The sequence below is a fragment of the Pan troglodytes genome, chromosome X (genome assembly GCF_028858775.2).
Source record: "Pan troglodytes isolate AG18354 chromosome X, NHGRI_mPanTro3-v2.0_pri, whole genome shotgun sequence".
Classification (NCBI taxonomy): domain Eukaryota; kingdom Metazoa; phylum Chordata; class Mammalia; order Primates; family Hominidae; genus Pan; species Pan troglodytes.
The window spans coordinates 89,375,087-89,402,745 of NC_072421.2; the positions used below are offsets into that span (position 1 = coordinate 89,375,087).

General features: G+C 36.9%; 1 protein-coding gene and 1 non-coding gene across 7 annotated transcripts in view; both read left to right on the plus strand.

Annotated features, from left to right (window-relative positions):
* The first annotated feature begins 277 nt into the window (after nt 1-277).
* Nucleotides 278-27,659, plus strand: part of PCDH11X (protocadherin 11 X-linked) — an 828,783-nt gene continuing 801,401 nt past the window's right edge. For 3 of the 6 annotated variants that reach the window (XM_054676896.1, XM_054676897.1, XM_054676898.1), the window contains exon 1: nt 278-715. The gene's annotated coding sequence lies outside the window, so the exon portion shown is untranslated. The remainder of the gene's footprint in view (nt 716-27,659) is intronic. The other 3 variants (XM_024353219.3, XM_016943511.4, XM_009439310.5) reach the window with 1 other exon arrangement.
* On the plus strand, nt 19,176-19,366 carry LOC112207252 (U2 spliceosomal RNA). The gene has a single exon (XR_002941698.1). It is a non-coding gene; the product is annotated as a U2 spliceosomal RNA (small nuclear RNA).

A 27,659-nucleotide genomic window follows, 5' to 3' on the forward strand; every position in this document is an offset into this window, starting at 1 on the left:
GTTTTGCTCAGGAAAGCTAGCAGCCCGAAAGCGGCGCGTTTTCTTCAGCAGCGGGTCCCGCACGCGAGAGTGCTGCCAGCACGCTTTCTGCCTCCTTCTCCAGGAGGCGAGCAGTAACTTCCTAAGCTTACCTCCATCTCTCCCCCGCCCTTCTTACTGGTTCTCCGTCAGCGGGGAGGGGCCGCCCCCGGATCGATGGGGGATGTGAGGTGCAGGGAGTGGGGACCAGAGGGGGGTACTCAGCAGTTGGTGCTGCGCCATCCCTTCCCAGCAGGCGGCCCGGACACTGGTTCACTTCTCTCCCAACGCGTTCCCCTGGTTCACCCCCCTTCCTTCCCCTTTCTCCCCCTCTGTTAAGTCCCTCCCCCTCGCCATTCAAAAGGGCTGGCTCGGCACTGGCTCCTTGCAGTCGGCGAACTGTCGGGGCGGGAGGAGCCGTGAGCAGTAGCTGCACTCAGCTGCCCGCGCGGCAAAGAGGGAGGCAAGCCAAACAGAGTGCGCAGAGTGGCAGTGCCAGCGGCGACACAGGCAGCACAGGCAGCCCGGGCTGCCTGAATAGCCTCAGAAACAACCTCAACGACTCCGGCTGCTCTGCGGACTGCGAGCTGTGGCGGTAGAGCCCGCTACAGCAGTCGCAGTCTCCGTGGAGCGGGCGGAAGCCTTTTTTCTCCCTTTCGTTTACCTCTTCATTCTACTCTAAAGGCATCGTTATTAGGTAAGTAACCGGACTGGGTACCTGTACAGGGTGCTGTCAGGGAGGCGTGAGGTCCACACTTAGTGCGCGGACACTGCCCGCTGCCTGCCCCTGAGGTCTGAACTATGACAACGGGGTGGTTTTAAAGACGCTTCTGCTATTCTCCCTTCCCCCTTCTCTTCCCGGGAGGTAAGAGAAAGAGCAAACCCCGGAGGTGAGCGCAGGGAGAATATCTTTTTGCACTACCACCGCTGCGCTTGGTTACTTTGGGAAAACTCTCACTTTTGTCAGAAATGTGTCGGCGCATGAATTTCCCCGACATTGGCTGTGCAAAAAGGTTTCTCCCTTTAATGGGTACAGCCAGCTTCAGCGAGGCTGAGGGAAACTCTAAGATTGGGGCGGGTGTTGACAAAAGAGCACGTCCCGGACTCCCAGACTCGCCCGGCTGAGAGACTGGAGCTGAGGGGCGATGCCTCTAGCTGAGAAACTACCCCTGGCCTCGCTGCGCTCCTCTGGGGGCTCGGGTTTGGATCCCTGCCAGGCTGGCTCCAACCCTTGAGGGTACGACCCTTGGCGCAGAGAGGAGAGCCAGGAGAGCCAGGAGCGCACAGGGTTCCCGGTGCTGTTTCTCTTGGCGCTCGCCTCCCCGCCCTTCCTTCCCGCCCTATTTATGGGGCTGTACTCAGCCAGCACCTGCTGGATGTGGAGATGGTAGGTGTGAGAAATACTGCCTATTTTTTAAAAATCAACTTATATTCTAGCCGAAAAACGGCATCATTTTCTCATTTTAAAAAAATGACTTTTCTAAGAGTATTGCCAGACATAAAAGGGTTCCTCTTTCTCTAAAGAAATGACTTGTAATCCCTTAGCCAAATAAATAAATCAATAAACCGCCCACCTATCCCATAAATAGATGGTGTTTTCTAAGACAGAACCCAGAAACAGTTCACGTCCTCACAAAGGAATTCTTTTTCTTAAAGCGCGTAGCGATAAAACGGCTCTTTTTTTTTCGAGAAAAGTAATGTACCTTTTAAAAGAGGTTCATCGGAAAATGTGACTTTTTAAAAGCGAGCAGCCGCAAACGGGTGCATTTTTTAGACTTTAGAAGAGCGGAGCGGCAGTCCGCCCGGGTTGCGGCTGGGACTCGCATCTGAGCGCTTAGTCGCAAAGGGACTGAGGGGTAGGAGGAGAGGTCACTTTCTCAGAGTGTATAGCCAGAGCCGCTTCCTTGCCTCTCCCAGGGAAAGACTTTTAGAGCTTAACCGAAGATGGGCCCTTTTGCTTCAGAATGATTTATTCCGCGTTCCTCTGCTTCACCCGCCTGCGGCTTAGGGTGTGGGGCGCTAGGCTGCTCATGTGAAGCGCTTACGGGTGAGCCCTAGCCTCTCCGATGCAAAATGTGGGCTGGGGGCTGGGAATTGCTATTTGCGCCACTGCGGCACACACCCACAAAGCAAAAACCGTGGGGAAGAGGGGCTAGGACAAAAGAAAAAGAATTAAAGCTCAACAACAAACAAAATAAAAATTTTTAAAGTGTCCTTTTCTTGTGTGGAAACATCACAAAATGGGATTTAAACCCAGCCTAGGATCTGTTTGTACGAAGAAAAGTGTGTGGAAGAAACTGGTTGAAAATCCGGGTAGAAGGGGGAGGGGGGGGCAGCAAAGATGGGGAGGAGGCGATGGTGTCATAGCAGTCGCCTGTGCGCTCTTAGCGCTGCAACCAGGAAACAACCTGAGGAGCATGCAGAGAATTCCGAACGCTGAGCACACCTGAGAACATAGAGGTGCTTTGTGACTTAAAGCGACCTAGGCCCCCTAAAAAGTAAAACAGGTGTGACTCAAAATAGAAAAGGAAACGGTACTTGCGGGCACCCGCGCAACTTGGTAAAGACTGACGGAATTCCACTTTTAATCTTGTTTGAAACAAACTCTCTCAATCCCAGCAGGAAATTCCAGCGCCAGGGCTGGCCTTTCCTCTGTGGGTCTGTGTGTGTGTGTGCGCGCGTGTGTGTGTGTGTCGCGGCGGGGCTGGGGGTGGGGAAGCAATTCGAAGGAAGTCGAAGTAATAGTGTATGTACACGTTTCCCCCTTTCTTGCCTTTGTCTGGTTCATCATAGAGAGAGCGCGGACCGTGTGCGGGCGGTCTTGAGGAAAGAACCGAGAGATGGATGCGCTAAGGTCTAAAGATACCTTTCTCCCTCGACTAAATTAAGAATTGCCGCGACAGTTCCCAAAAGCTGAGTCCCGCTGCAGCTGCCAGGTCGCCACACTCGCCAAGCGGCGAGGGAGCGCCTTTGCCTACCAGGCCGGAGAACCCTGTTCTTCAGTCGCCTTGGCAGGGGCAGCCCCTCCTTCTGGCAATGATGTCAGCTGCAGAGAGGCTTGGCCCGGCCGATGGGAAGCCGAGCGGCGAGTCCGACCCGCAAGCACGAGCAGCCCTGCCCCGCGCGCTCCCTGCGCGCAGCCGCCCTCGTGTCCCTTCGGCCCCTCCTGGGTCCCGGCTCGTAGCACCCCCCTTCCAGTCCCTCGCTCCTCAGAGGCGCGCTAAGGCGCCAGAGGCGGGGGTGGCCACTGCTGGCGGCCCGTCGCCGGTTTTAAACCCGGGGTTCAAACCCAGATTTGGGGTCTTCCCTCCTCCATTTCCTCCTTTCCTCCGCGCCCCAGCTCTCTCCCTTTTTCAGCTTGCACCTTCACTATTCACAGTGACTTTACTTATTTAGCAACATTTTAGAGGGCAAGTGTTCCAGATGCAATAATAGTAGTAACTGGTGTTAAATTTCTGCTGTTTTCTCTCCCCTCGGGTGATAAAAAAGATGTGAAGAACGGCCTCTTTAAAAAAAAACCCCGTGGCTGCTGCTTCGCCTGTCACAGAGCAAGCTCTCTAGAAGGCGGGGAGGGTCATCTTTCCCACAAAATTGTGAGGTGGGGGAGGGTTTGTAACCTTAGGCGAAAGCGCAGGCTGGGGAATCCCCTTCACAGAAAGAAGAAACTGCAAATTGGAAGTTGCGGAAAGGCTCTATCCACTACTGCCATAGGGGAGAGACCACCATGCTCTTTATTTAGAGACCCGCGCTCCAAATTGGGATGATGCAGGAATAGGTTTCTTTAAGACGGAAGCCCGCTGCGGCTTCCCTTTTGAGCTTGCTCTTATAGTCCTAAGGAGCAAGCCCCTGCTTTGCCAAATTTGAGGCTAATCTGTTTTCCTGATTGCGGACAATTCCTTCTTTAGCTTTGGTGGAAGGGCCGCAGAATGCAGTTGGAGAAGGTTGCACAGGGCAAGAGGGAGGGGCAGAGGCAGGGCGTGTAGAGGCAACTGGCGCCTGGAGCAGAATTACCTTCCAAAGGAAAAAACCTTCAAGGGGTGTCGCAACAAACTGCTTACTTACTGTGTTTTGGTTTGGACGCAGGTGAGAGATGTGGGCAAAGGGAGCAGAAACAAAGAATTACTCTGTTTTGTAAAAGTAGGATTCTTCCCCCTTCCTTTTCTTCTTCCCTTTGATGAAAAGCTTCCCTTTCATGACGTATAGCTGGCAGCAAACTTAAAGTTGCTGTGCGTCTGAAATACAGGAATGGGAAAGAAACTCCGACCAAGCATAAAACACACTCATTTTCTAGAGCTCAGTCATTTGATAAGGGTTGAAATAAACTGTGCACCCCCACTCCCTGCCCCTTCCCCCTGGCTCCTTGGCCTTTTTGTCACCGGACTGGATTCTGAAGGACGTCCAGGTAATGCTGGGTTTCAGCAGCTGAAAGCCCTGGCAGAAGGGATTGCAGGTTTCACATTCTTCCTTCTCTTGGTATTTAAAACTTTATTTTTTTTTGCGAGATAGAAATTCTTGATAGAGAGCTTCCAGACTGCTGGTGGCAGGGAAGAAATCTGGTTAAGAGATTCAGAAAGCAGAAAATTCTTTTTCTCTGCGCAAGCAGTCCACAACAGCTTTTAGCTAGGATTTATAAGATTCTTGGTGGAGCAAGGGGAGGCACATCGACAAGGAGAGTTTATATAAGCCACTGGCTTTGAGCTACATTGAAAAAATATGTATGGCAGCCACGTTTCTTAGTGGGAAAGAAAATTATTCAGGGAATGAAATTTTGAAGGCTAATTCTCTCCAAGAATCTTGCTTCACATAATTTAAAGGAGGTGTCATCCCTGTATTTGTTCACTGAAGAGTCCACAAACTTTCATTAGTCACCTACTGTGCCAGACAATGTGCTAGGCTCTAGGAATACAAAAGAGAGTATGACAAACATGGCATGGGCCTCTTTGAGCCATGACACTCTTATAGATCTAGGATACAATGTGATAAATGGTGTAATTGAACATAATGGAGAGATGAATTAATTTTTGTTAAGAGGTTGAGAAGAGGTTCATAAAGGAGAGAGAGGTCTGCGGCTTTAAAAATAGTCATTCCTAGTCAGTGGCTAGCCAAGAAATGTATCTGGAAGGTCATGCCCTGCACAGAATAAGTAAGGAAGGGCATGAGGGCTTGGTGTCTTGTTACAAAGTTTAGAGGTATATGTGTGTTTTGTAGACCTAGAACATCTTTGAATATTTTTTTCCAGCAAATTTGTTAAAGTAACAACAACAAAATAGCCTGAGAAAATTGGGCAATAGATAGCACACAGTAGAAATATTATTGTTGTTTGCATTTAAATGAAGAATTGAATACATTGATGTATTACAGTAGAGAGTGGAAGCAAATATGTTAAGAAGATAATGTAACATCCAGAAAAGAGGACTAATGAAAGAATAGGGCCTAAAGCTAATCAGTATAACTAAGAAAGAAAAGAAGGCTACTTTGGGGAATAAAATTTCTCTTTAGGCATCATCATCTATCCACTCAGATCTTTTTACTCATCTCACTTTCCCCATCCAGCCTTCGAAAAATTCCCCATCTTCCATCTATCGAGTAAACTCCCTTTGTCCTGGGGAGACCCCCACTCCTTCAGCCACTTTCAAGCACATTCATCTTCACCTCACCCCATTTTCTACACACATCCCTGCATCATCTCTGAACCTTACATCATGTAACATTTTACCCATTTCAGCCTTCTTTCTACAACCAGTTAGAGCCTCTTAATCTTGTCTTTTTCCTCCCTTTAGGCACTAACAAATAGCTCTACTCGCTTCTTTTTCCTCCTCTAAGTCAGCTATTCCCCGCCCCTTTCCCATGCATTAATTATCCTGCTAATTTGTCCACTCATTTCCCCCTTTTACATCCTCCTCCCCATTAGCCACCTTGCATTCTCCTATCTTTCACTGACCTCAAAGAAGCTAAGGGGAAAGAAAAGCCACTCTACTTTAAACTTGCTTAGATTTGCCAAATTTTCGTCATCAAGGTTTCTTCCTTTCTGTGTCTTTTGCTGTTTTAGTTCACACAAGACTTTTAGTGGAATTCCTTCAATTTGTTATATATTTTTATTATGCCTGCAAATGTCTGTTTTCCTTTGGTTGTGGCTGGGGATTCAAATATTTTACTTTGGGGAGTATTTCCAACCTTTCTGAAGTTCTCACTGACACACTCCTGACACTGTTTCGCTGCATCCCATCCTTTCTGCTGTATTCTCTTCCCATGGGTAATTCCTTTTATATTTTCAGTGAAATTCTTTCTTATTTTTATTCCCTCCTCCCCCCCCTCCTCCTTTTTTTCTTTTTGCTTTGTGGGATTGGTATAGTGGCTCAAGTTTAAATATTTTGAGAAGGGACCCCCCTCAGCAGACCCCCTCAGCCCACACACAGGATTTTAAAGCCTGTGTCAACGTGTGTTCATGTCAACATACACTTACCAATCTTCAGAGGCAAAGGAACCCCTGTTTGTTTTATTTTAACTGCACTCTTAGAAAATTCTTTTTCTGTGTGTATGGTAAAGGTGCAATTCTCATATCGTTCTTCTCTCTACATTCAGTGGAATTGATTCAACATCGCTGGGAATTGGGAAGGGAAGAAAGAGTATGCTGTAAAAATATATTTTTCATCAAAGACATATATACATATTACCTTTGGGAAAAATAAAATACTTTGGAACATTTAATTGGATTGACTTTATATTACAACATTCCAAATTACATGTCATTGTCTGAGCAGAGTTCTATTATTTGAAGACTTTATTGATCATTCAGTGTCCAGAATGAAGAAAACTAGGTAAGATGTCTTGATGTTCCAAACTGGCTTGCTATGTTCAAATTAATCATATTTGAAATGGTGTTATTTTTCAATAGAAGTTCTTCATGAAGGCATCATCTCTAAAATGTGGTTATCTTTTGTTAGGAGAAAACATCAAATGACCTATGTGTCATGGTCCCTTAAGATTTATTCTCTATGCAAGGTTAATTGTAAAATAAAAGTTCATCAGATAGAGAAAACTATTTTAGGGTGAAACTGTCTTTTGATATTCAGTTACATCTGGGGAAACACTGCATTCTCATTATCAAACAGCACCAAAACGTGGGAAAAAGAGTATTTTTCAATTACTGTTTTGAATTTGAGGAGTAGCTTGCCAGAAATTATAAATGTACCTGTTGTCTTTTTGCAATCTAAAAATCCTCAACTGTTCAAGGATTTAAACTGCCCTTTTAATTGTCTCTAATGTGTTATGCACTGGATCAATATAATACATTTTAAGACAAAGAACATCAGTGGCTACAATTTTTGTTTCCAGCCCAAATCTGAAAGAATGATTTTTGTACACCTAATCTGCTCATCTTGAACGTGTAGATTTGGGTAAATAGGAGGAAAGATAAATGAAAGGAGAGAATAAATTCCGGAAGAATATATTTCTCTGTTCAATAAAAACTGTTTTAATAATCTAATATAACTTTTAGCATGACAATGATAAAATTAATTTGCTGATGGATTTTAATTAAACTAAAGGAAAATTCATTTCTTTTAAAAATCCTTAAGTGATTAGAGTGCAAATTGAGATTTTAGCTAATTATATAATTCAGCTACTATCATCACATAAAATGAAATTAAAAGATTGTTTTCTGTCACCTTTATTTTGATTCATTCTTTAACTCCTTCAATATGTATAGTATTTTATATTTTTATATCATTTAAAAAGTTATATTAGGATCATAAAAATTTTTTGAGTAGAAAAAGAAGGCATGGTTATACCCATTTTGTCAATGGGGTGACTGAAGTTCCCGCTGATGAAATCGGCTCCCTAAGATTTTCCAGAATTAAGAGGGGAAGCTTCAAGAGGATTGATGGTCTTTAGTCTCCAAGCCAGGTCTTTTCCCAACATCCCTTCTTGCCTCTCTTTTATCTTTGAGTATATGTTGTCAAAGTTCTGAATGTAAAAAGCAAAAATATATAATGTGTCTTGGATTAAAAAATAAAAATTTCAAAGACAAGTATATTCAAATATATTAAAATAAGTTTTTCAGTTAATTTTCTACTAGCATTATATTCTCCTATTTAGTGTCTTTTTGCACTAAGCTTTGTAAACATTATATGATATTAAATAAAATGGTAGAACTATTGAAATGTTAACAGTACATGCTTATATGCTTCTTCCATTTTGTTTACAAAAATAATTTAAATTATGACCCATCATAATGACAGTCCCTGAAGTTTGAGTTTACTTAATGTAGCAAATGTTTAGTCCTATATCCTACTATCCTACTGTCATTTTTTTAGAACACCTGTATTTTTACATAAGATTTATTTTAGGGGATGTTTGCCAATGATTTTTAGGTAGTGTTTTTTTTCCTGACATGACATTTTGGAAGCAACATATCTTTGGTAATCAGTTGAGTGTGGGTTTGTATCATATCAACCGAAAGGATATTAAGCCCCCAAAATTCAAATCGTTGTTTGTTGTCTTCAGATTACAAACTCGTTTCAGGTACAGTGAGAGCAGGGGTTTATTTAAATTGTGTGAACACAAGGTCTTTTATGATTTATGTTTTATTAGTGTCTAGAGAGTGAACTTGGGCAAAAACCTTCACCTCCCTGGACTTCAATTTCCCCAAAAGTAAAATGAAGGAATTGTAAGTTATTTCAAGGCCCTTTGCAAAGGGAAAAAAAAATCCTGTGATATTTTACAAAAAGCAGTAGACATCTAGGACATTCTTTCCTTGTCCCTTGGCTCTGCACGTATTATCAATTTGACTGTATTGATTCATTAACCATCAATAACTAAAAACCTATGGCTTGTCCAGCATTGCAATACTTTAAATGTTAAGGGTGGCCCTTAAAGAAATTTTGGAGAGTTCTGTCTTTGAAAAGCTTATATTCTAATAGGGCTAAAACAATGAACAACAACAACAACAAAGTAATATATAGTCACATTAAGTTGAATTCAACAAATATTTGTTGTCACTCTACATTACAGTACACCAAGTATAGTGCAGGTTTTATAGACTCTGAAAGTGGAAGGGACCGGAAAGATAATTTAGTCCAAACCCCTCATTTTACAGATAAGAAAAGGAAGGCTCAGGGATGAGATATGAGTGCTACAGGAGTTCATGTAAGGTATTGGGTGATAGCATGAATTAATTTATTCCACAAACATACTTGTTCCCTGCTTTCCAATGTGTTTAGAATTTTAAAACACCATCATGTAGGGCTTTTTAATTACCTTTGCTCAAATTTAATAATAGTGTCTTATCAGAAAGTTAAATGTATCCAAAACTTGTTTGTTTTTTGTTGCAGTAAACAATTTCCCACTCTGACTCAGATCTAGAAAATACTGTTTCCCACATTTTGTATTGAATAGAGATTATTAAAAGCACCTGTATTGTGCATATTATGTTATAAAACATAAAAAACGATGTTTTGATATGGAAAACAAGTGAATGGATTCAAGTATCAATGCATTAAGTATTTTATTTTTTTAAAAAAATGACTGGAAAAGCCCATTTACTTAAAATGGCTAGAAATGTACATCCCTGGAAGGATGGTTTTATTTTTATAAATGCATATTTACTCTAAATAGTTAAGTACACATTTCCTTTAAGTTTTAAATATAATCTGGGGAAGATTTTGAGTGCATTCTCTAAAATTTGATGTTTGCTACATAATCTCATTCTCTATGCCCGGGCATATGTGCGTTTGTTAGGGAGTATGGGTCAGGCAAAGGTAGGCAGGAAAATTATGCCAAAGCAAAGCTTTCCCTTCTTTCCTGAGTAATCGTAGACTGCTTTATTTTACTTTGTGACAGAGGAAGAGGGGAGGAGAAAGGAAATCAAATAGAGAAGAAAGAGAACTACCAGAGCTTTGGATGATAGGGTCTGATTTTCTGTTCAGTGTGAAATATGCAAGCTTTTTGAAACTGCCTTGGATAGCTTCTCTCTTTTACTTCTCATACTATATATTTAGAATACCTTAAGTGTTGGCTGGTCGCAGCGGCTCACGCCTGTAATCCCAGCACTTTGGGAGGCTGAGGCGGGCAGATCACGAGGTCAAGAGATCGAGGCCATCCTGGCCAACATGGTGAAACCCCGTCTCTACTAAAAAAAATTACAAAAATTAGCTGGGCGTCTTGCTGCGCGCCTGTACTCCCAGCTACTCGGGAGGCTGAGGCAGGAGAATCCCTTGAACCCGCGAGGCGGAGATTGCAGTGAGCCGAGATCGCGCCACTACACTCCAGCCTGGCGACAGAGCAGGACTCCGTCTCAAAAAAAAAAAAAAAAGAAAAAGAAAAAAGAATACCTTAATTGTTATTTGATGGTTGTTTGCTAGGTTGTGAGAATCAAAATCTTCCAAAACATGAATACATTAAATTTTTTTAAAGAGAGGCTTAAGAATAGGTAATACACACACCAAACACACACAAACAGGACAAAACCTTTACATGAGAGCTCCTCAGGCAGAATTTCCTTTGCCTTTCTTTTTAGATCGGGAAAGAATTTGCTCAGTTTGACAGTGACCTTTTACCCTTCAGTCTGCCTCCACAGTTCTTAAAGCTTTCCTTGTCTGCAGCCTTTCTTAGTCCATGAATTCAGTTTTAGCATCCATAAAATAAAGCAGTTACAATATGTGCTGGCCATTTTATAATGGCCATGAGTGCAAAGCAGGATTACTTAAGAAAGAGCATTTGAATTCACTGAAAGTCACAGACATTCTGAATGCCTCAGAACTGCATACAGGAGTAAACAGATATGGGAATATAAGGCTAATGTTCAAAAATTGGATAGCTGGCATATATAACAGAATCAAAACACTTTAGAAAGAAATAGAACCAATATACAATTACTAATCAATCAGCATCACTGCTAACGACTTGTTATTTTAAACTCCAGTTTCTAGGAAATTACATTCTATTCCTGTGCTTCTCAAACTATAATGTGCAGACAGATCATCTAGAAATGTTAAAATGCAGATTCTGATTCAGTAGATTCTAGGTGAGGCTGAAATTCTGCATTTCTAACAAGCTCCCTGTACACATGGAAGCTGCTGCCCCTCAAACTACAGTTATCCAAAAGGTGCTGATCCATAGTCTGGTAAACAAGCATGATAAAGATGAAGTAAGCCAAGGGTAACAGGATTTCTTAAAAGAAAAAAGAAACAATTTAGGTATGTGCAATGGATGAAAGTTTTAAATTCAACTAGATTTACAATTATTTGCATTTAGAGGTTAAATTTGATTTTAACCTTTGGTGTGACTATATTGGTTGAAACTGTAGTTCAGAATAACAACCAGTTGCTTGTCCATTTTGCAGTCAAATCTATTTCATGGACACTTTGTACATACGATTATACCATTTCAAAAATGAAAACCATTCGTCATACAGTGTCAATGGTGTACCAATATCTTAAAATCTTTTTAAAGAAATCCAAAAACTCTGAGAAGTCTTAGTATAGTATAGACCCCTAAAGATATTGGTTTGTAAAATATCAGAATTGAACATATCAGCTAATCATTCAGATTTTAGAGTAGAATATCCAATTAGATTTTCATTTACCTAATTTGAAGAACTTCTTTTTATTTTCTTATTAGTACACACATTTTGCAGAACAACAACAGCAACAACGAAAGACACTTGGTAGAGATTATTTTGTATTTGCTGTCTCAAAATAAAAGTCCTCAAAGTGGGAACAAATGGTAAATTAGACACCATGCTAACCACTTTCCTCACAACTAGACTTTTATCTTAGAATATAGCCGAATAGTCACTTAATCTAAGTGAAACTTTCATTCATTATTAGTTTAGGAAAACTTTCATAGTTCTCATTTCTTTATGTGCAGCTCAGAAACAGTATCAAATTAAAACAAATGACATTGAAAGCAACCATTGAAATAAGTGTAAATGTTTAAATTGTGCTTGCTAGGAGACACGGTATAGTTCTAGCAGGGTTAGGAAAACAACTGAAAGTTTTCACTTCAGCGTTGGAATTCATGTCTTAATTGTACCATTGAGATTCAGAAGCCATCACCTTCCCAATGAAACTGTACTAGTCTTTTCTAAGCTCTGATACTTACAGGAACAGCACAGTCTGTTTAGTGGTAATAATTTGAGGATCTCAGTGAGATAAAGGGCCAATTGGATTAAAATGTTTTTGTAAGTGCTAAGTGAACTTGAGTGTCTGCCAAAATTGCCTTGGATTTCATTACTCTTAATATTACTTAATAATGTTAAGCTAGTGCCCATGTGGGTATGAACCCCAATCTTGCTAACAGTTTTCTGTATTGGTCTGTTCTTGCATTGCTATAAAGAACTACCTGAGACTGGGTAATTTATAAAGAAAAAAGGTTTAACTGACTCACAGTTCTACAGGTTGTATAGGAAGCGTGCCTAGGGGAGGCCTCAGGAAACTTACAATCATGGCAGAAGGCTAAGAGGAAGGAGTCACGTCTTATATGGCCAAAGCAGGTGGAAGAGGGAGCAGGGGCAGGTGCCACACACTTTTAAACAACCAGAACTCGTGAGAACTCACTATCACAAGAACAGCAAGGGGAAAATCCACCCCCATGATCCAATCACCTTCCACCAGGCCCCTCCTTCAACACTGGGGATTAAAACTGGACACGAGATTTGGGTAGGGACCCGAATCCAAACCATACCATTTAAGCATAGACTGTTTCCATGTACCTAATGGGGCACGTATAGCAGCCAAAATACCCTATATCTTTTTAGGGTTTTTTTTTTTTTTTTTTTTTGAGAGGGAAAATCCAAAATATACCAAAAGGAAAAGAATTATAAGAATCAAGACAAAATAAACAGATAGCAAAACATCTTCATACTCTATTATCAAAGAATAGAGAAGAAAACTTACTCTATGGTAAATAGAAATATCAGTTCTATGAACACGATCAGTTCATTTTTCTTTTTTTTTTTTTGACGGAGTCTCGCTCTGTTGCCCAGGCTGGAGTGCAGTGGCGCGATCTCGGCTCACTGCAAGCTCCGCCTCCCGGGTTCACGGTATTCTCCTGCCTCAGCCTCCCGAGTAGCTGGGACTACAGGCGCCCGCCACCGCGCCTGGCTAACTTTTTGTGTTTTTAGTAGAGACAGGGTTTCACCGTGTTCTCGATCTCCTGACCTCGTGATCCGCCCACCTCGGCCTCCCAAAGTACTGGGATTACAGGCGTGAGCCACCGCGCCCGGCCTCATGTTTTAAGACAATGAGAAACAATTGAGTTAATTTACAATGGCATTAAAATAAAGAATCATATGTAATTAAATACATGTCAAAAATCAGACTATCTCAGACTCATAACTGGAAAAAATATGAAATAATTTCTTGGCCTGATCCAGCAAATATTAGAATGGTTCAAAATATTAAACAAAATAATGATGTCAGAGTATTCCAATTCAGTTTCATAACTTTAAGTCATTTATATTTCCAGCTTCAGAATCAATTTGAGTAGATCTTAGAATGAGTTTAATTACAGGAAAATACTATGTAACTGGATGAAATTTTAATCATAAATCACAGACTTGAAGAATAGATTTTAAAGAGATGGCAGTGAAGGTTGAGCAATATTAGCCAGAAGACAATACCGTATAATACATACTAAATGTCTAAGTACTTACAATTGCTAATAATATGATAGGATCACAAAAGAATTAGTAAGAACTTTAAAGGAAATGGATTAATTATATTCATTAGAAAAAAAATTACAATTCTAAGTTACAATTAGGTTCCAGGATAAGGACTGACAACTCAAATAAGCATCATGATTCAGAGAAATGGCAGACACTTTGAGAACATGATATACAGTATTTCCTTTACAATATCATCACACTTTATATATTTTTATATCCTATGCCAATGATAGCAACTATTAGATCGAAGCAAAAATAATTGTGGGTTTTCCCATTAATAGATCACCCAAGAACACGCTTTGGTTGTAACTGAAACTACTAAGTTTTTGAAACAGGTAAACTAAAAATCAAAGCAGATTTATCATGAAACTTAACACAAAAACTAAACAAAATACTGGAAATAGCACTTTGCAGTAACTGCTAAAGGCAATATCACTAATATCACAGATTTTACTATGTAAATAATTACATTATCACTTTTAAATTGCTTTCATTGCATTTTAGGGTACTCTGGCAGATTTTGTTTCATCTGAATCTCACAACAGTTCTGTGAAACAGGTATTGCATATATTATATATTTTTAACATATGAGGAAAGACGCAAAACAAGTTTTTCTATTCTTAAAATCACATACCTTTTAGGTGTCAGAGACAGTAATAGATCCTTGTTCTTATCCCTGGAATAATATTTGTTTTATCAGCTAATATATGCACCAATTTATTAGGTTCAAATATAATTAAGGATATATATTAAATAACAATTTAGAATATATTATATTTACTTTTTTAGGAGTTTTAAATTTGTACTACAAAGTTTCAGTGAGCACTTATTGAATCTTATTCGGCAAAACTATTGTAATATCCCTGGCTTTAGTAATTTAAAACATGTATTAACATAACTATACAATTATACAGTAGTCAATAGTGGACTAGGAAATAAGGATGTTATCAGATTGAACAAGAAAGGAATACTAAGTTGGAAAACAAATTAGGATTTGGTTCTATTTTCAAATAATTTCGGAAACCAGAGTCAAACTTCAAAGGATTGTCTTCTCTGTGAAGATAAAAATATTTGAAATAATAGGTCTAGAGGGAGAGTATTTGGGAGCAAAAAGGAAAATTGTGGCTATGGATTGGCTTAGATATAGACTGTTAATAATACACTAAGGTGTATTACTCTGGCTAAGTACTGGTAACGCTTGATCACAGAACTTTGGTAGGTTTCAAGTTTCTAATTTTATTTGAATTACATTCAAGCATTTCCGTAATAGATTTCTGTAATAGTAGTTAACCATGTGGGGTGAATAGTTTTATCCACTGAGCTCATACTTTGTTTTCCATTGGAAGAACTAGATTATTAGAAACTATTATAAAAATATATTTTGCTGTTAGAGAAGCAAACCCTGTTTAGTTTCTTTAGTGAATACCATGAGTTAATTAGTAGACTTAAAAATATAAATGATGACACATATTGTGCTGAAGTGCCACTGAATATAAGAAAACACTATCCTTATTGTAAAGTTTCCTTAAAACTACAGTTCTACATAAAGGTGATATTTATTCGTGAATGTTTTCTTGAAAGAAGCCTTTACATATAACCATTTAACACTTCAAACAACCCTGTGGATTAGCTGGAGCAGACATTTTTAGCCTCCCTTTCTTTTGTCCATTTCTGTTTTTCAAATGAAGAATTGAGCTAGTCCAGATTAGCTAAATTGCTTGCCTAAAGTCATCGTCAATTTAGTTAGGAGTAACTTAAGATTCCATGAGCTTTTCACCATTGCCATGTAGACTGAGTTACTGGTGGTAGATAATTTAACCTAGGAATTATGTAGTGATTTGAGATTTTTAATAAAGGAAGGAAAAGAAAGGAAATGTTTCTCAGATATAGAATCTAGGTTAGGGATAACATTTCTTTGCAGAAAAAAATACAAATTGTGATGAGATATTCAGGTTCTACTGAATTAGCAATACACTGAGGTAAATCATGACTAGCAATGTTTTGATGAAAATATACTTGTTTGGTGTTGGGGTATTCATTCTGTTCTCATTATTAGTGGCTCCAAATGAAGAAAGTAGGAATTATTGTAGTGAAATGCATGTCCCTAGGCATTCTATAATAACCTGGAATTTCTAGTTTATTTGATTTTCCTGTTTTTACTTAGGAAGGTGATATGGTTTGGCTCTGTGTCCCCACCAAAATCTCAGCTTGTAGCTCCTATAATTCCCACGCGTTGTGGGAGGGACCTGGTTGGGGATGATTGAATCATAGGGGTGGGTTTTTCTGTGCTGTTCTCATGATAGTGAATGGGTCTCATGATATCTGATGGTTTTAAAAATGGGAGTTTCTCTGCACAACCTCTTTCTTTGCCTGCTGCCGTCTATATAAGACGTGACTGGCTCCTCCTTGCCATCTGCCATGATTGTGAGCCTTCCCCAGCTACGTGGAACTGTGAGTTCTCCATTAAACCTCTTTTCTTTGTAAATTGCCCAGTCTTGGGTATGTCTTTATCAGCAATGTGAAAACAGACTAATACGGAAGGTCATTTTTGATATTTTTTTGTCTTTGTGCATAACTTGTGCTTTTTTGGAAGTAACTTAAAACACAAATACTGTTTAACTATGAGCTATGAACAGTTGCACCTACTGACTTAATGTGTGTTTTCCAGAAGGTTCCATTCCCTTCGAAGTGACTTGACCAAGGTCACAAAAGCAACTTAGTGGCAGTCTGAAATAAAATTTAGGTCTGCTTGGTCAGTGTGCTTTTCACTATATTGTCCTGTCACATCTTTCACCACAGTAAAAGGGCTTATGTACATTTTTTTAAATCACATGTATAATGATCATATAGCCCAAAATAGTCCAGTGTTAAAACTAGTTTTAGTTATAGATTTGAATAGTAAATACCAAACTAATGTGTGTTAAATAGTAAAATGGTGACTCTTTTTCAACAAATTAAAGACATAAAAATACTAACTCATTAATTTTCTGAATGAAACTTAAATTTTATAAAGCAATGTTACATACGTCATAACATTTACCTTCTTGAATGTTAGGGACGTCTCCTACATGAGGTTTTATGCTACAATTTAAACTTTAAATTTTACGGAAATATCACTGTAATACTTTACTGCAACTTAGATCTCTCTTGAATCCAAGAAGTTTGTTTTGCAGAAATACTGTAAGAACAGTTTTATAGTCATCTTAATTTTAGTAGCAGGTCCCTATGACTTAAGACCCCAAAATACATTAAGGTAAAGTTTTAATGTTTCATAAACAATACCAATCATCCAATTTATGGAACTTATGTTTTGCTTATTTACAGAAAAATAAATATTTGCCCCATTTTAAATATTTTAAAGGTGTTTGCTCTATTGCTAAAAATGTCTAACACATTAGACTTTTAATAGATTAATGGAATGGAGTTGTAAACTATTCTTCAGCAAACATACCTTTAAAGGTCATGCTGTTCTCAAAATATAAATTAACAAGTTTGGTTAAGTGCAAGGAAGTAGTATAAAAGCCAGCAACCTCAGTTATATTTTAGTCTTGTTATATTTGTTTGAATGAAAATTTATCTTACATAGCTATCTTTTTTTCCAAAATGTAGAAGATTTTCCTTGTGAACAGACAGCATTTGATCTAACATAGTTATTGGTCTATTAATTTTTTTGTGTTCTTTTCTACCAGAGCCATGTATTCCTACTGCATAGTATACATTTTTAGAGTAAATTCTTTTAAGAAATAATTTGAACGTCTTTAATTTTCAGAGAAAATTTTAGGTGTAGTTTTTTTAATTGCATAACTATTTTGAAACTACTATATAGATCAATTTTGAAATTTTAGTAATGTGGTGAAAAAATTCAATGAGAAAGAATCTCCTTGATTCAGAAGCTACTGAAGACAAACAAGTAAAGTTGGAAACTGTTAAAGGACTAAAAGGGCAGAAAAATTGTCAATATCATTTTCTTATCTCTTCTAGATATAGCTGACTTGATAAACTGATTATTAAAAGTAACAAGTTCTCAATAACTGAAAAACCCAAGTTCATTTTGAACCAAAGATTATGGTTAAAATACCAATGCCAAATTTACCAAAATAATTACATTTTGCATACTGGATAATCATTATATATATAGTTGGTACAAATTAATCCTTAGTTATCTATATCTTAGATGTCTACTTCTGTGCCTCTGTGAAGTAGGAGGTAGTCTAATTATTTCCATGGTATGAATATAGAAATTGAGACTTGCCTAAATGTACAAAGACAGTAAATGGCCACATCAGGGATCACCCTCACATCTTTTTCACTTCACAGTCCAGATTTTTAACCAGAATGCGAAATATAAATGTATTTTTGTTTATATTTTGAAATATCATTTAACTATATTAATAATTACTATGCACATAAACTTTTCAATTTCTTTTTAGATAAATGTTTTATATTATATCCATTTCTCAGCTTTATTAACTGTGTTAGGAGTGCAGAACACCGTGCCTTGAGGAAACATAAAAGTACATCAGTTAAACTGAATATTAAGGTTTTTCTTCTTTCTTCTGGACAGCTTAATTGTAGGAGAAATATTCTACCTATAAAATTGCCTGTCGTTAACAATTCAGTTACAGCCTGGTGAATGTGAACACACACACTTTAAGTGTCTAATTTAAAACTAGATTTTCTCCTTTGATAATTCTACTTTTGTTGTAGATTATATAATGAGTTTAAGCAAATTAAAATTATAGATGGCTTGTGATCTTTCTCATCAAAGATGATTGCATTTTTGTTTCACTTGTATTAGAAATTTGACAGATTTGATCTAGAGGCATGTACAGTTTTGATTTTTAATGGATTTGCTTGGACAATCTCAAGTTAAAATAAGAACTTTCAATTCTAGTCTCTGTTCAGAAATCCTGACTCATAATACTGAGATAAATACTGGAGGGATAAAATGTCTCTCAGCATTAAATAACTAAATAACATTTGTTTGAACCGTAAAGGGAGAATTGAGTTTATTTATAATCCATCTGCATAATACATCTAGTTGAATCAATCAATTATTTTAACTGATTTTCTTCCAAATTAACTGCTGGTTTTATTTTTATGTGGACATTAGCCTTATTGTCCAAAAAACTCACTCTATATTTCTACTTAAGACAATTAAAATGCAGCAATTCCTTATTCTTTAATCATATCCTTAGGGTATTTAGTCAGAATGGAATATTATGAGTCAAAGATATTGATCAGAAGTCAGTCGAAATTTAAAATATCTTCTCTTGGATTTATTTTCTTCATAACTATTATCATGCAATAATGATGCAAATGCAGTACAAACAAAAACATAGATGAACACAGATGCATTTGCTTGATAAGTACAGACAAGGAAACAGCATGGTAGAAATTTGCCCAACTAGACTTTCATTCTAGTAGCTAAGCTTTATGCTTTTTTTCTTAACTTGATATTTTAAAAACTTGAAAAAAAAAAAGAATCAGTATCACTTCTCAGCCTTTTGGCTAAGATAGAGTGTAGTATCTGTTCCTATCAGTTTAATATCTGATATATCCTCTGTCCGAGGACAATATATTACATGGATTTTTGGAGCAGGGAGATGGAATAGGAGCATGCTCTGTCCACTCCACACATTGACCTGGTATTGCAGTACCTCCAAGAACGGTGTTCCCCTCGGGGGTTAAAACACAGTGTTACAGGCCGGGCGTGTTGGCTCACGCCTGTAATCCCAGCACTTTGGGAGGCCGAGGCAGGTGGATCACCTGAGGTCAGGAGTTCGAGACCAACCAGGCCAACATGGTGAAACCCCATCTCTACTAAAAATACAAAAATTAACCAGGCATGATGGCGGGCGCCTGTAATCCCAGCTACTCAGGAGGCTGAGGCAGGAGGATCACTTGAACCAGGGAGGCAGAGGTTGCAGTGAGCCGAGATTGTGCCACTGCACTCCAGCCTGGGCAACAAAGTAAGACTCCGTCTCAAAAAAAAAAAAAAAAAAAAATCAGTAGAATCACTTTCCTAAAATATAAGTACACAGATACTTTTACAAATATATGATACACAATGGCCTTCAAAGTGGATCTAGACAAATAGAAATTTGTTTTTAATAATGCTTAGAAATTATGTTTCTCTTGCTAATATTCAGTATCACTTTGTTACTTGAAAATTCTACTTTTCACAGAAAACAACCTATTTTTGTAGGACTTAGGTTGTCTTCCTGCTGTTAGGATATATTACCACTAGATAGCAGTGAGGTTGTAAGAACTCATTTCTTGTTGGAATGTATTTTACTCAGACATGGATTATTTCTTCCTTTAATATATATAATATACATAATTTCTGAAATTATATAATAAATCATAAAATGTTTATATTCAAAACATACTTTTAGAAATGAAGACTTAGGTCACATTTATTCTGTTTTCCTTATCATATATCATCAGTTAATACTTAATGAAACCCTACCCTTCACCAGAGATTTTGAATAGCTTATTTTTTACCTACTCCATATTTTCTATTTTCCAGAATTATCTCTTGAAAAAACTCATACATGCATAATTTAAATTAAAATTTTAGGATATTCCACAAAGTTGAATAGAGGTTTTAACTAAATCCATGACCTCCTAAACACAAATCTTTTTTTCACTGACATTAAAAAAAGTGTATCTATAGATAAAATTTCTATTATCTTTCAATTAATAATAAATCACAAACATACATAATTCTGTTAAGTAAAAGACCACATGTCTATTGAGGAATTGTACTAGGCTCACAAGAGTGAGTGTGAGATGATTACTAAGAGACTGTTTGCTATGAACAGTAAAACACATTTTTTTGGTATAATGTGATATATGATATAAATGAGCTTGATAAGGTTGTTTAAAGATTCACAAAAGAAAGTAGATTTCTGGCCTTTCACTTGATTTACTATGAATTTCTGCAAAACTACTGAGTTTCCTGGTTGTGAAATAAAAATAATGACTCTTTAACAACTTGTCTGACTGTGCAAATGAGTGATAAAACTTGAATAAAAATGTATTATTCAGAGTAGAACTGAAAGGTGTGAGGCTCTAGATGTTAAACATTTATATTCATAAATTATCATAAACACTGAACACTGATATGTGTTCATAAGTAAATAAATAAGTTTTTTAAATTAGGTGTTACATATAACTTATAAAACCAGATGAGATGCCACATAACAGAGTTGTATATTTTCTACATATTTTGCAAGTGCACTTATAAAGATATATGTCTATTATTCATATATTAGACATTAGTATTTATGGAGAGGCATATGTGGATACATATGTCCATATATTCTTGCTTAGACAAATGGCAATATAATCATTATACATATGTTCCTAAATAAAAATTTTGCATTTATCATGTATACTAATCAAGGAATAACAAACTAGATCATTTAAGGTTTCATTTACAGAATCAATTCCAAATATCTTTTATTGCTTTGACACTAGTAGCATTTTGACTCCTTTAGTACACCCTACAACATTCCAGGTTAGGGGAGTTAAAAGGTCCGAGAAAGTTGCCAGGTTCACATAGTAGGGAGATTGAACTGATAGTAGGGAGATTGAACTGATAGTAGGGAGATTGAACTGATACCTCATTAAGGTTTTTGTGGCTGGTTGCGGTGGCTCCCGCCTGTAATTGATCCCAGCACTTTGGGAGGCCGAGGTGAGTGGATCGCTTGAGGCCAGGAGTTCGAAATCAGCCTTGCCAACATGGCATAACGCCGTCTCTATTAAAAATACAAAAATCATCCGGGCGAGGTGGCACACGCCTACAATCCCACGTACTCGGGAGGCTGAGGCACAAGAATCGCTTGAACCCGGGAGGCGGAGGTTGCAGTGAGCCGAGACCGCGCCACTGCATTCCAGCCTGGGCGCCAGAGAGAGATTCTGTCTCAAAAAGAAAATATTTTTACATAACACTTTTCACACTCTTCCATTTTCTCTCCACTTTCTCTTTTCCTTCTACTCTCTTTTTTCCTTCTTCCATTGAATTTTCACTACTCTTTCTTCATAAAGTAAGTTGTTGAAAGATTAAATATTTTACTGCAGTTCACTCTGTTTTCTACTTCCATTCTTCTACAAATAGGCATCTATGTCAAAAAATAATCAGTTTGAAAATCTCCTTTATTATTCTGTTTTTAAGCATCTCTTTGTCTAAAAGTAAAAACAAAACGTACAATTAGGAATATGTGCTTTGGCTCTTTAAGGCAACTGCTTGCCCCATACTCTGACTTTAGCCCTCAATTGTCTTGGAGATGCACAGTAAAAGGATATATGCCTAGGAGAATAAGGCTTTGATGTACTGTATATCTAAATGTTGTCTGACAAAATTAACACAGAAAACTATGGATATTTTTTCTTAGCGTTTGGAACAAACATGATACATAATAGATTATTTTGCTGTAATTAAAATGATTTTCTATGTCTAACTTAATGTTCATGTACCTAGTTTTGGTTGTTTCCATTTAGCAGGTGAGGTAGCAATTGCTTTCTTTTGAAAATTTAGACCCTTTCTACTGCTATCATTGACTTTGGAAAAAAGGCAAAACCAAAGGCAAATTAACCCTATAATAAATATATTCAGTTGATCATTCATGTTAAGATACTTGATGGCTTACATTTAATATTAGGGATATTTATTTTACATTCAAAAGTTATTCATTTTTACTTAAAACATAGAAATGCTGTTTTTTAAAAAATGGTTTATTGCTGGGCGCCCTGGGCCTGTAATCCCAGTATTTTGGGAGGTGGATTGGGGCAGAGAGCTTGAGCCCAGGATTTCCAGACCAGCCTGGGCAACATGATGAAACCTCATCTCTACCAAAAATAAAAAAAAAATTAGCCGGGTGTGGTGGCATGCGGCTGTAGACCAAGGTACTCTGGAGGCTGAGGTGGGAGGATTACTTGAGCCTGGGAGGTGGAGGCTGCAGTGAACCATGATCATGCCACTGCACTCCAGTCTGGGCAACAGAACAAGACCCTGTCTCAAAAAAAAAAAAAAAAAAGAGTTTATTATCCCATCTAGGCTTCAAGTAAAATGATTTAAATAAGAAGGGCAGTTACTTATTCAACTCAAAAGAATTTAAAAGGAAACATAAAGGATTTTAAACAGCAGTATTCATTTTCTGCCTTTGTTAGTCAACAAAAAAGAGGGTCTTGAGTCATAATGCAGACAAAAGGTAACATCGGCTGCATATTGTGCCTGAATAATGGAGATTTCTTCAACAGAAACTGTTTGAAAAACATTTGCATGGAAGTAGTAGATTGCCTTTGATTATATTCAAGGGGAAGGAAATAGCCAAGCATGATTTTCCAGAATAAAGTAAACTTTTCTTTCATTAGTGAAAGTTATATTTTTGGAGTGATATAAACACTTTAAAACACTTTATACACAAAGTGAATTCATATAGATAAATTACATATTTTAAAACTAGAAATATTTTCACATTAAAGCTGAAATTATACATGATATGAATGCAGTATTAATTACTAATGATTTGTTTTGCAGAAAGATTCTTCATTGTGTAAATGAATTCATCATAGACTCCAAATATCAAGCTCTCAGAATGTACTAAAAATGGCATTTGTTATCAGTCCTCCAGGTGTTACATATGACTCCCAGTCACACTTAGATGACAGTATATGTGAAAGATGCTTAGGAGAGGCAAGAGTCTGAAAGGCCAACATATATTAAATAACTTTATTTAAATGAAACAATAAAATCCTGATTGATTTGAAAGTACACTGATGCATTATCAATGCACTTTCTTGAAGAATTGGTCTCGAGAGAAAATACTTCACTGAAATAATTCAGGAAACTGCCCTTACGGCAAGTGGGGCAGATTCTCTTCCTGTCCTTCATAGCATTCTATATGTTTAAGGAGCAATGCTGACAATCATACACATGCATCTGCATGCACACATTAGAAAAGATGGAGTAACATGTCTATCTAAGTTGTTGTTGGCAATCTGTGTTCCCCCTCAGTGGAAATCTTTCAAATTAAATTTGGGCAATTTTCTTTATGTAGATACTAGAAAAGGATTCTCTCTCAGCTCATATTCGTGTGTCTTTTGTCATTTTTTCTTCACAGTTACGGTTACCTATGCTAGTACAGTATGCTGCACATAATTTAGATCAATTAATTCTGTTGACTAAAATACACCTTTTTGGATCCCCTGTTTCCTGCTTCTCACCACCACACGTTGTCTTGTCTGCTGTGCTTTTAACAGCTCTCAAATAAGAAATTTATCTTTGCATATTTAAACATCCTACTCCTCACCCCATATTAAAGTCACATTATTAAGAAGGCCCACACATTCTGATAATTTCCATATATTTATTTATGCCCACCTGCATGAAATAATTTTTCCTGCACACTTAGTTTTGTGCTTTTCCCAGATATTTGGAATAAATCTTTACTTATTGATGTAGTGATTTGTATGGAGAATTGCATATTAGTGGAAAGTCTGACTAAATATCTATATAGAATATATGAAGTCGGACTACATGAAATTTCTATTTTTCAGGTCAAAATTGGTTAAATATCAGCAATTTTATCTATTTCAACCAGTAAACAAAGGTCACAGTTCAGATGTACTGAAACAGAGAAAATCATAATTATCAGTGGAACTATCTTCTGAATTTCTCCTCACATCTGCAGATTTGTCCGGGCAATTACTTAGTCTTAAGTAAAAATTAGTATTGGAGAAGTCTTTATGAATAATGCATACTTCTGGAGGAAGTGAGATTTGATCACTTCTCAGCCTTTTGGCTAAGATCAAATGAAAGTCAGTTTATAAAGTTGAGACTTCCGATTTAATGTTAATATGAGTTCCTGAAAAATGAAACACAGTTCTATTAATGCCTCAGTACAAATTACCCAATTATGCAACATAAATTTCAATGAAATGTAGCATCAAGTAAATCTATTTTCCTATTCAATTACTCATTGAATGAATAGGCATTTTTCTAATAAGATAGGCATTTGGATCAAATGTTAGCATTTTTTGTTTCTGCAGATTTATTGTGTCTGCAATTTAATATGGATTATAGAAACATACAGAATGAAGCCTCCGTATAATTGTTTATCCCATTATCAGAAATTTTGCAAAATTTGATTCCTGAGAAAAAGGTAAATTAAAACCATTTGCCATCAGTTATCTTTTTCATTTTTTTTTCTAAACTCGGATTTCAAACAGAAGAGCTCTTTTTTGGGTGATGTCCTTAATAATTACAATCTAGATTCTGATTCCAAAACTTTACTAAGTTTTATTTATGTTAGTGTAAGTGAAAAATAAACATATTTTGTATTGTTTAAAGTCTGTGTAGTAGCTAAGAGCTTAAGCTTTCGACTCATATAAATCTTCTTTCAAATTTTAGTTGTATACCTTAATAGGTCTGTGACCTTGGGCAAGTTATTGAAACTTTTAGAGTCTCAATTCCCTCATATGTAAACGGAAGTCACAATAACAGTGCATATATCATAAGACTGCTGTATTAAATGCACTTAGCACAGTTCTTGGCATGTAATAAGAATTCAATAAATGGTAGCTACTATTATTCTAATAACTGATTACATTCTTTGGAAATTGTATTAAGATGACCCCAGCTGCTTAGTGAATCACTGTATTTGTCAGCATAGTAATTTGCAGAAACATGGATCTGTACTTCCTTTATATATATTTTTAATAGGATTAGGACTTGCAGGAGTTTGCTAGTGTGTATATGATCTTGGCAGCAGGAATCCAAATAGCCTGAGTAGAAAACTGAATTTTCCCACATTTTTTCAATCACATATGGATAGAGATAATCCCCACTGTTGGCTAAATTGTGGAAGTTTTACGCTTCTTGTATTGGTGGCCTTGCTGGCAACAGTAGTCTACAAATAAAGAATATTGTTTCTTAATAGCTTAAGCAATGTTAACATGATACATTCTCTCTTTTTACCAAATAAGTCTTTTCAAACTCTTAGCAAAATTAAACATTTTAAAAAATCATCGAGTTAATTAAAAGAATATTGTATCCTTAAAATATGCCATTTTAATGGAAATTTTTTTTGGTCAGTGAGAATATGATTTATTTACAATAATGCCACAAAATATGAAGTGGCAGTTTTATATTTCAAGTGGTTCTGGTCATTTTTAATTAACCGGAGAGGAAGTGAGAAAAAAATAAAGACTGTTTAAAATATAATTAATTAGATTAAAATGTTAACTTTTGTTTATACAGTCTTTAGTAGTGTATTTATTGGCTTTTCTGAGGAATCTGGTATTTCTGAGGAAATTCTATTTTTAAATACATGCTACTTTAAATAAATGTTACTTCATCATTTGCAAATGACTATTCAATCAACATGTATAAAAGTTGTGGATTTCTTTGCTTTTATGACAAAAGTGGTATTGTATTTTTAAACTGATCACTTTATTAGGTCAGAGAGGGTATAGTTCAAAGTGTAATTATTTGTTGTTAAATTGTATATTTACAAACATTTTAGTTTTGAACCATTAGATATTTATGTAATTTAAGTATGAAAGTTTAAAAATGGTTCATATAATAATAGGCATGTGATAAAATGTCATGATAAAGGCAGCCAAATAAATATTATTTCATCCTACTTAGAAAGAATAATTTTCCAGAGGAACTTTACTCATTTAGAGAGAAATCCAAGAATAATGTTCTTCTTTCATTTTTCAACATGATATAATCAGAGAATTTGGAAAACTGGTAAATATAACCTATAGTAAAATGGTCAGGAAAAATACTCATTTCCATTTATGATAACTGAAGTGACAAAAAGACTCCTAGAAGTTACGTTTTCCCTTTGTGGTATATTAAAGAACAATGAATATACCACACTTTATTCTAAAAAGGACTTTTTTTGTGAATGTAAAGGATAATGATCAGATTTAAGTTTCTTTCTACAACCACTTCTAATTCTATTCACGTGATCTATTTAAAAATTCCTTACTTCAACATATTTAAATGTAGTAGCCATTTTGAAACATTTTAGTCCCGCAAGATACAGAAATATACAAAAAACATACAAGTTTCACATCCAGAATTCAGTTTCTCCCTAAAGGGAAATTCATCATCCAATCTTCTGGCGTTCTTTAAACTAGACACTAGACCCTTTTCATCTAGATATTGCATATCTCATATATATTATACATACATACATGTATGTGTATGCATGTATTTTTAAAATCAGTATTTGTAGTAACATATCAAAAAGGAATTTCTAATATTCCAAAGTTCTAATGTTAGAATAGAAACATATTCACAATAGTGTTTATCAGTTTCATGTATTTAGAGTAGTTTCACACTAAAATGAGTGATTAGGCTGGGCACGGTGGCTCATACCTGTAATCCTCGTACTTTGGGAGGCCAAAGCAGGGGGCTTGCTTGAGCTCAGGAGTTCCAGACCAGCCTGGGGAACATAGTGAGACCCTGTCTCTACAAAAAACATTTTTTAAAAAAAAATTAGCTCCTCACAGTGACACGTGCACCTATAATTCCAGCTACAGGGGAAACTGAAGTGGGAGTATGACTTGAGCTGAGGAGTTAGAGGCTTCAGTGAGCCATGGTGGCACCACTGCACTCTATCCTGGGTGGCAGAGTGAGAGCCTGTTGCAAATTAAAATAAGTGATTAGGACAAAAAAGATATAGGGCAAAATAAATAGAATGCTTACCCACCTCAAATAAAAAGAAAATAATATTTGTTAATATGAAGGTGATACTGGATAAGTGAAGTGCCTAGGACTTTTTTCTTAAATAATCTAGTATATTTTATGTGAATAAGGGACTATAAAGTAGGGAGATCAGCAGGACTGTAAAAGTGAGTGTGGGAGAAGAAAGTTTGCTAGTCAAACTTGATTTAAATTGACTGCCTTTGTAATAGCATGTGGCTGAATGTTTTGATCTATTTATAATGAATA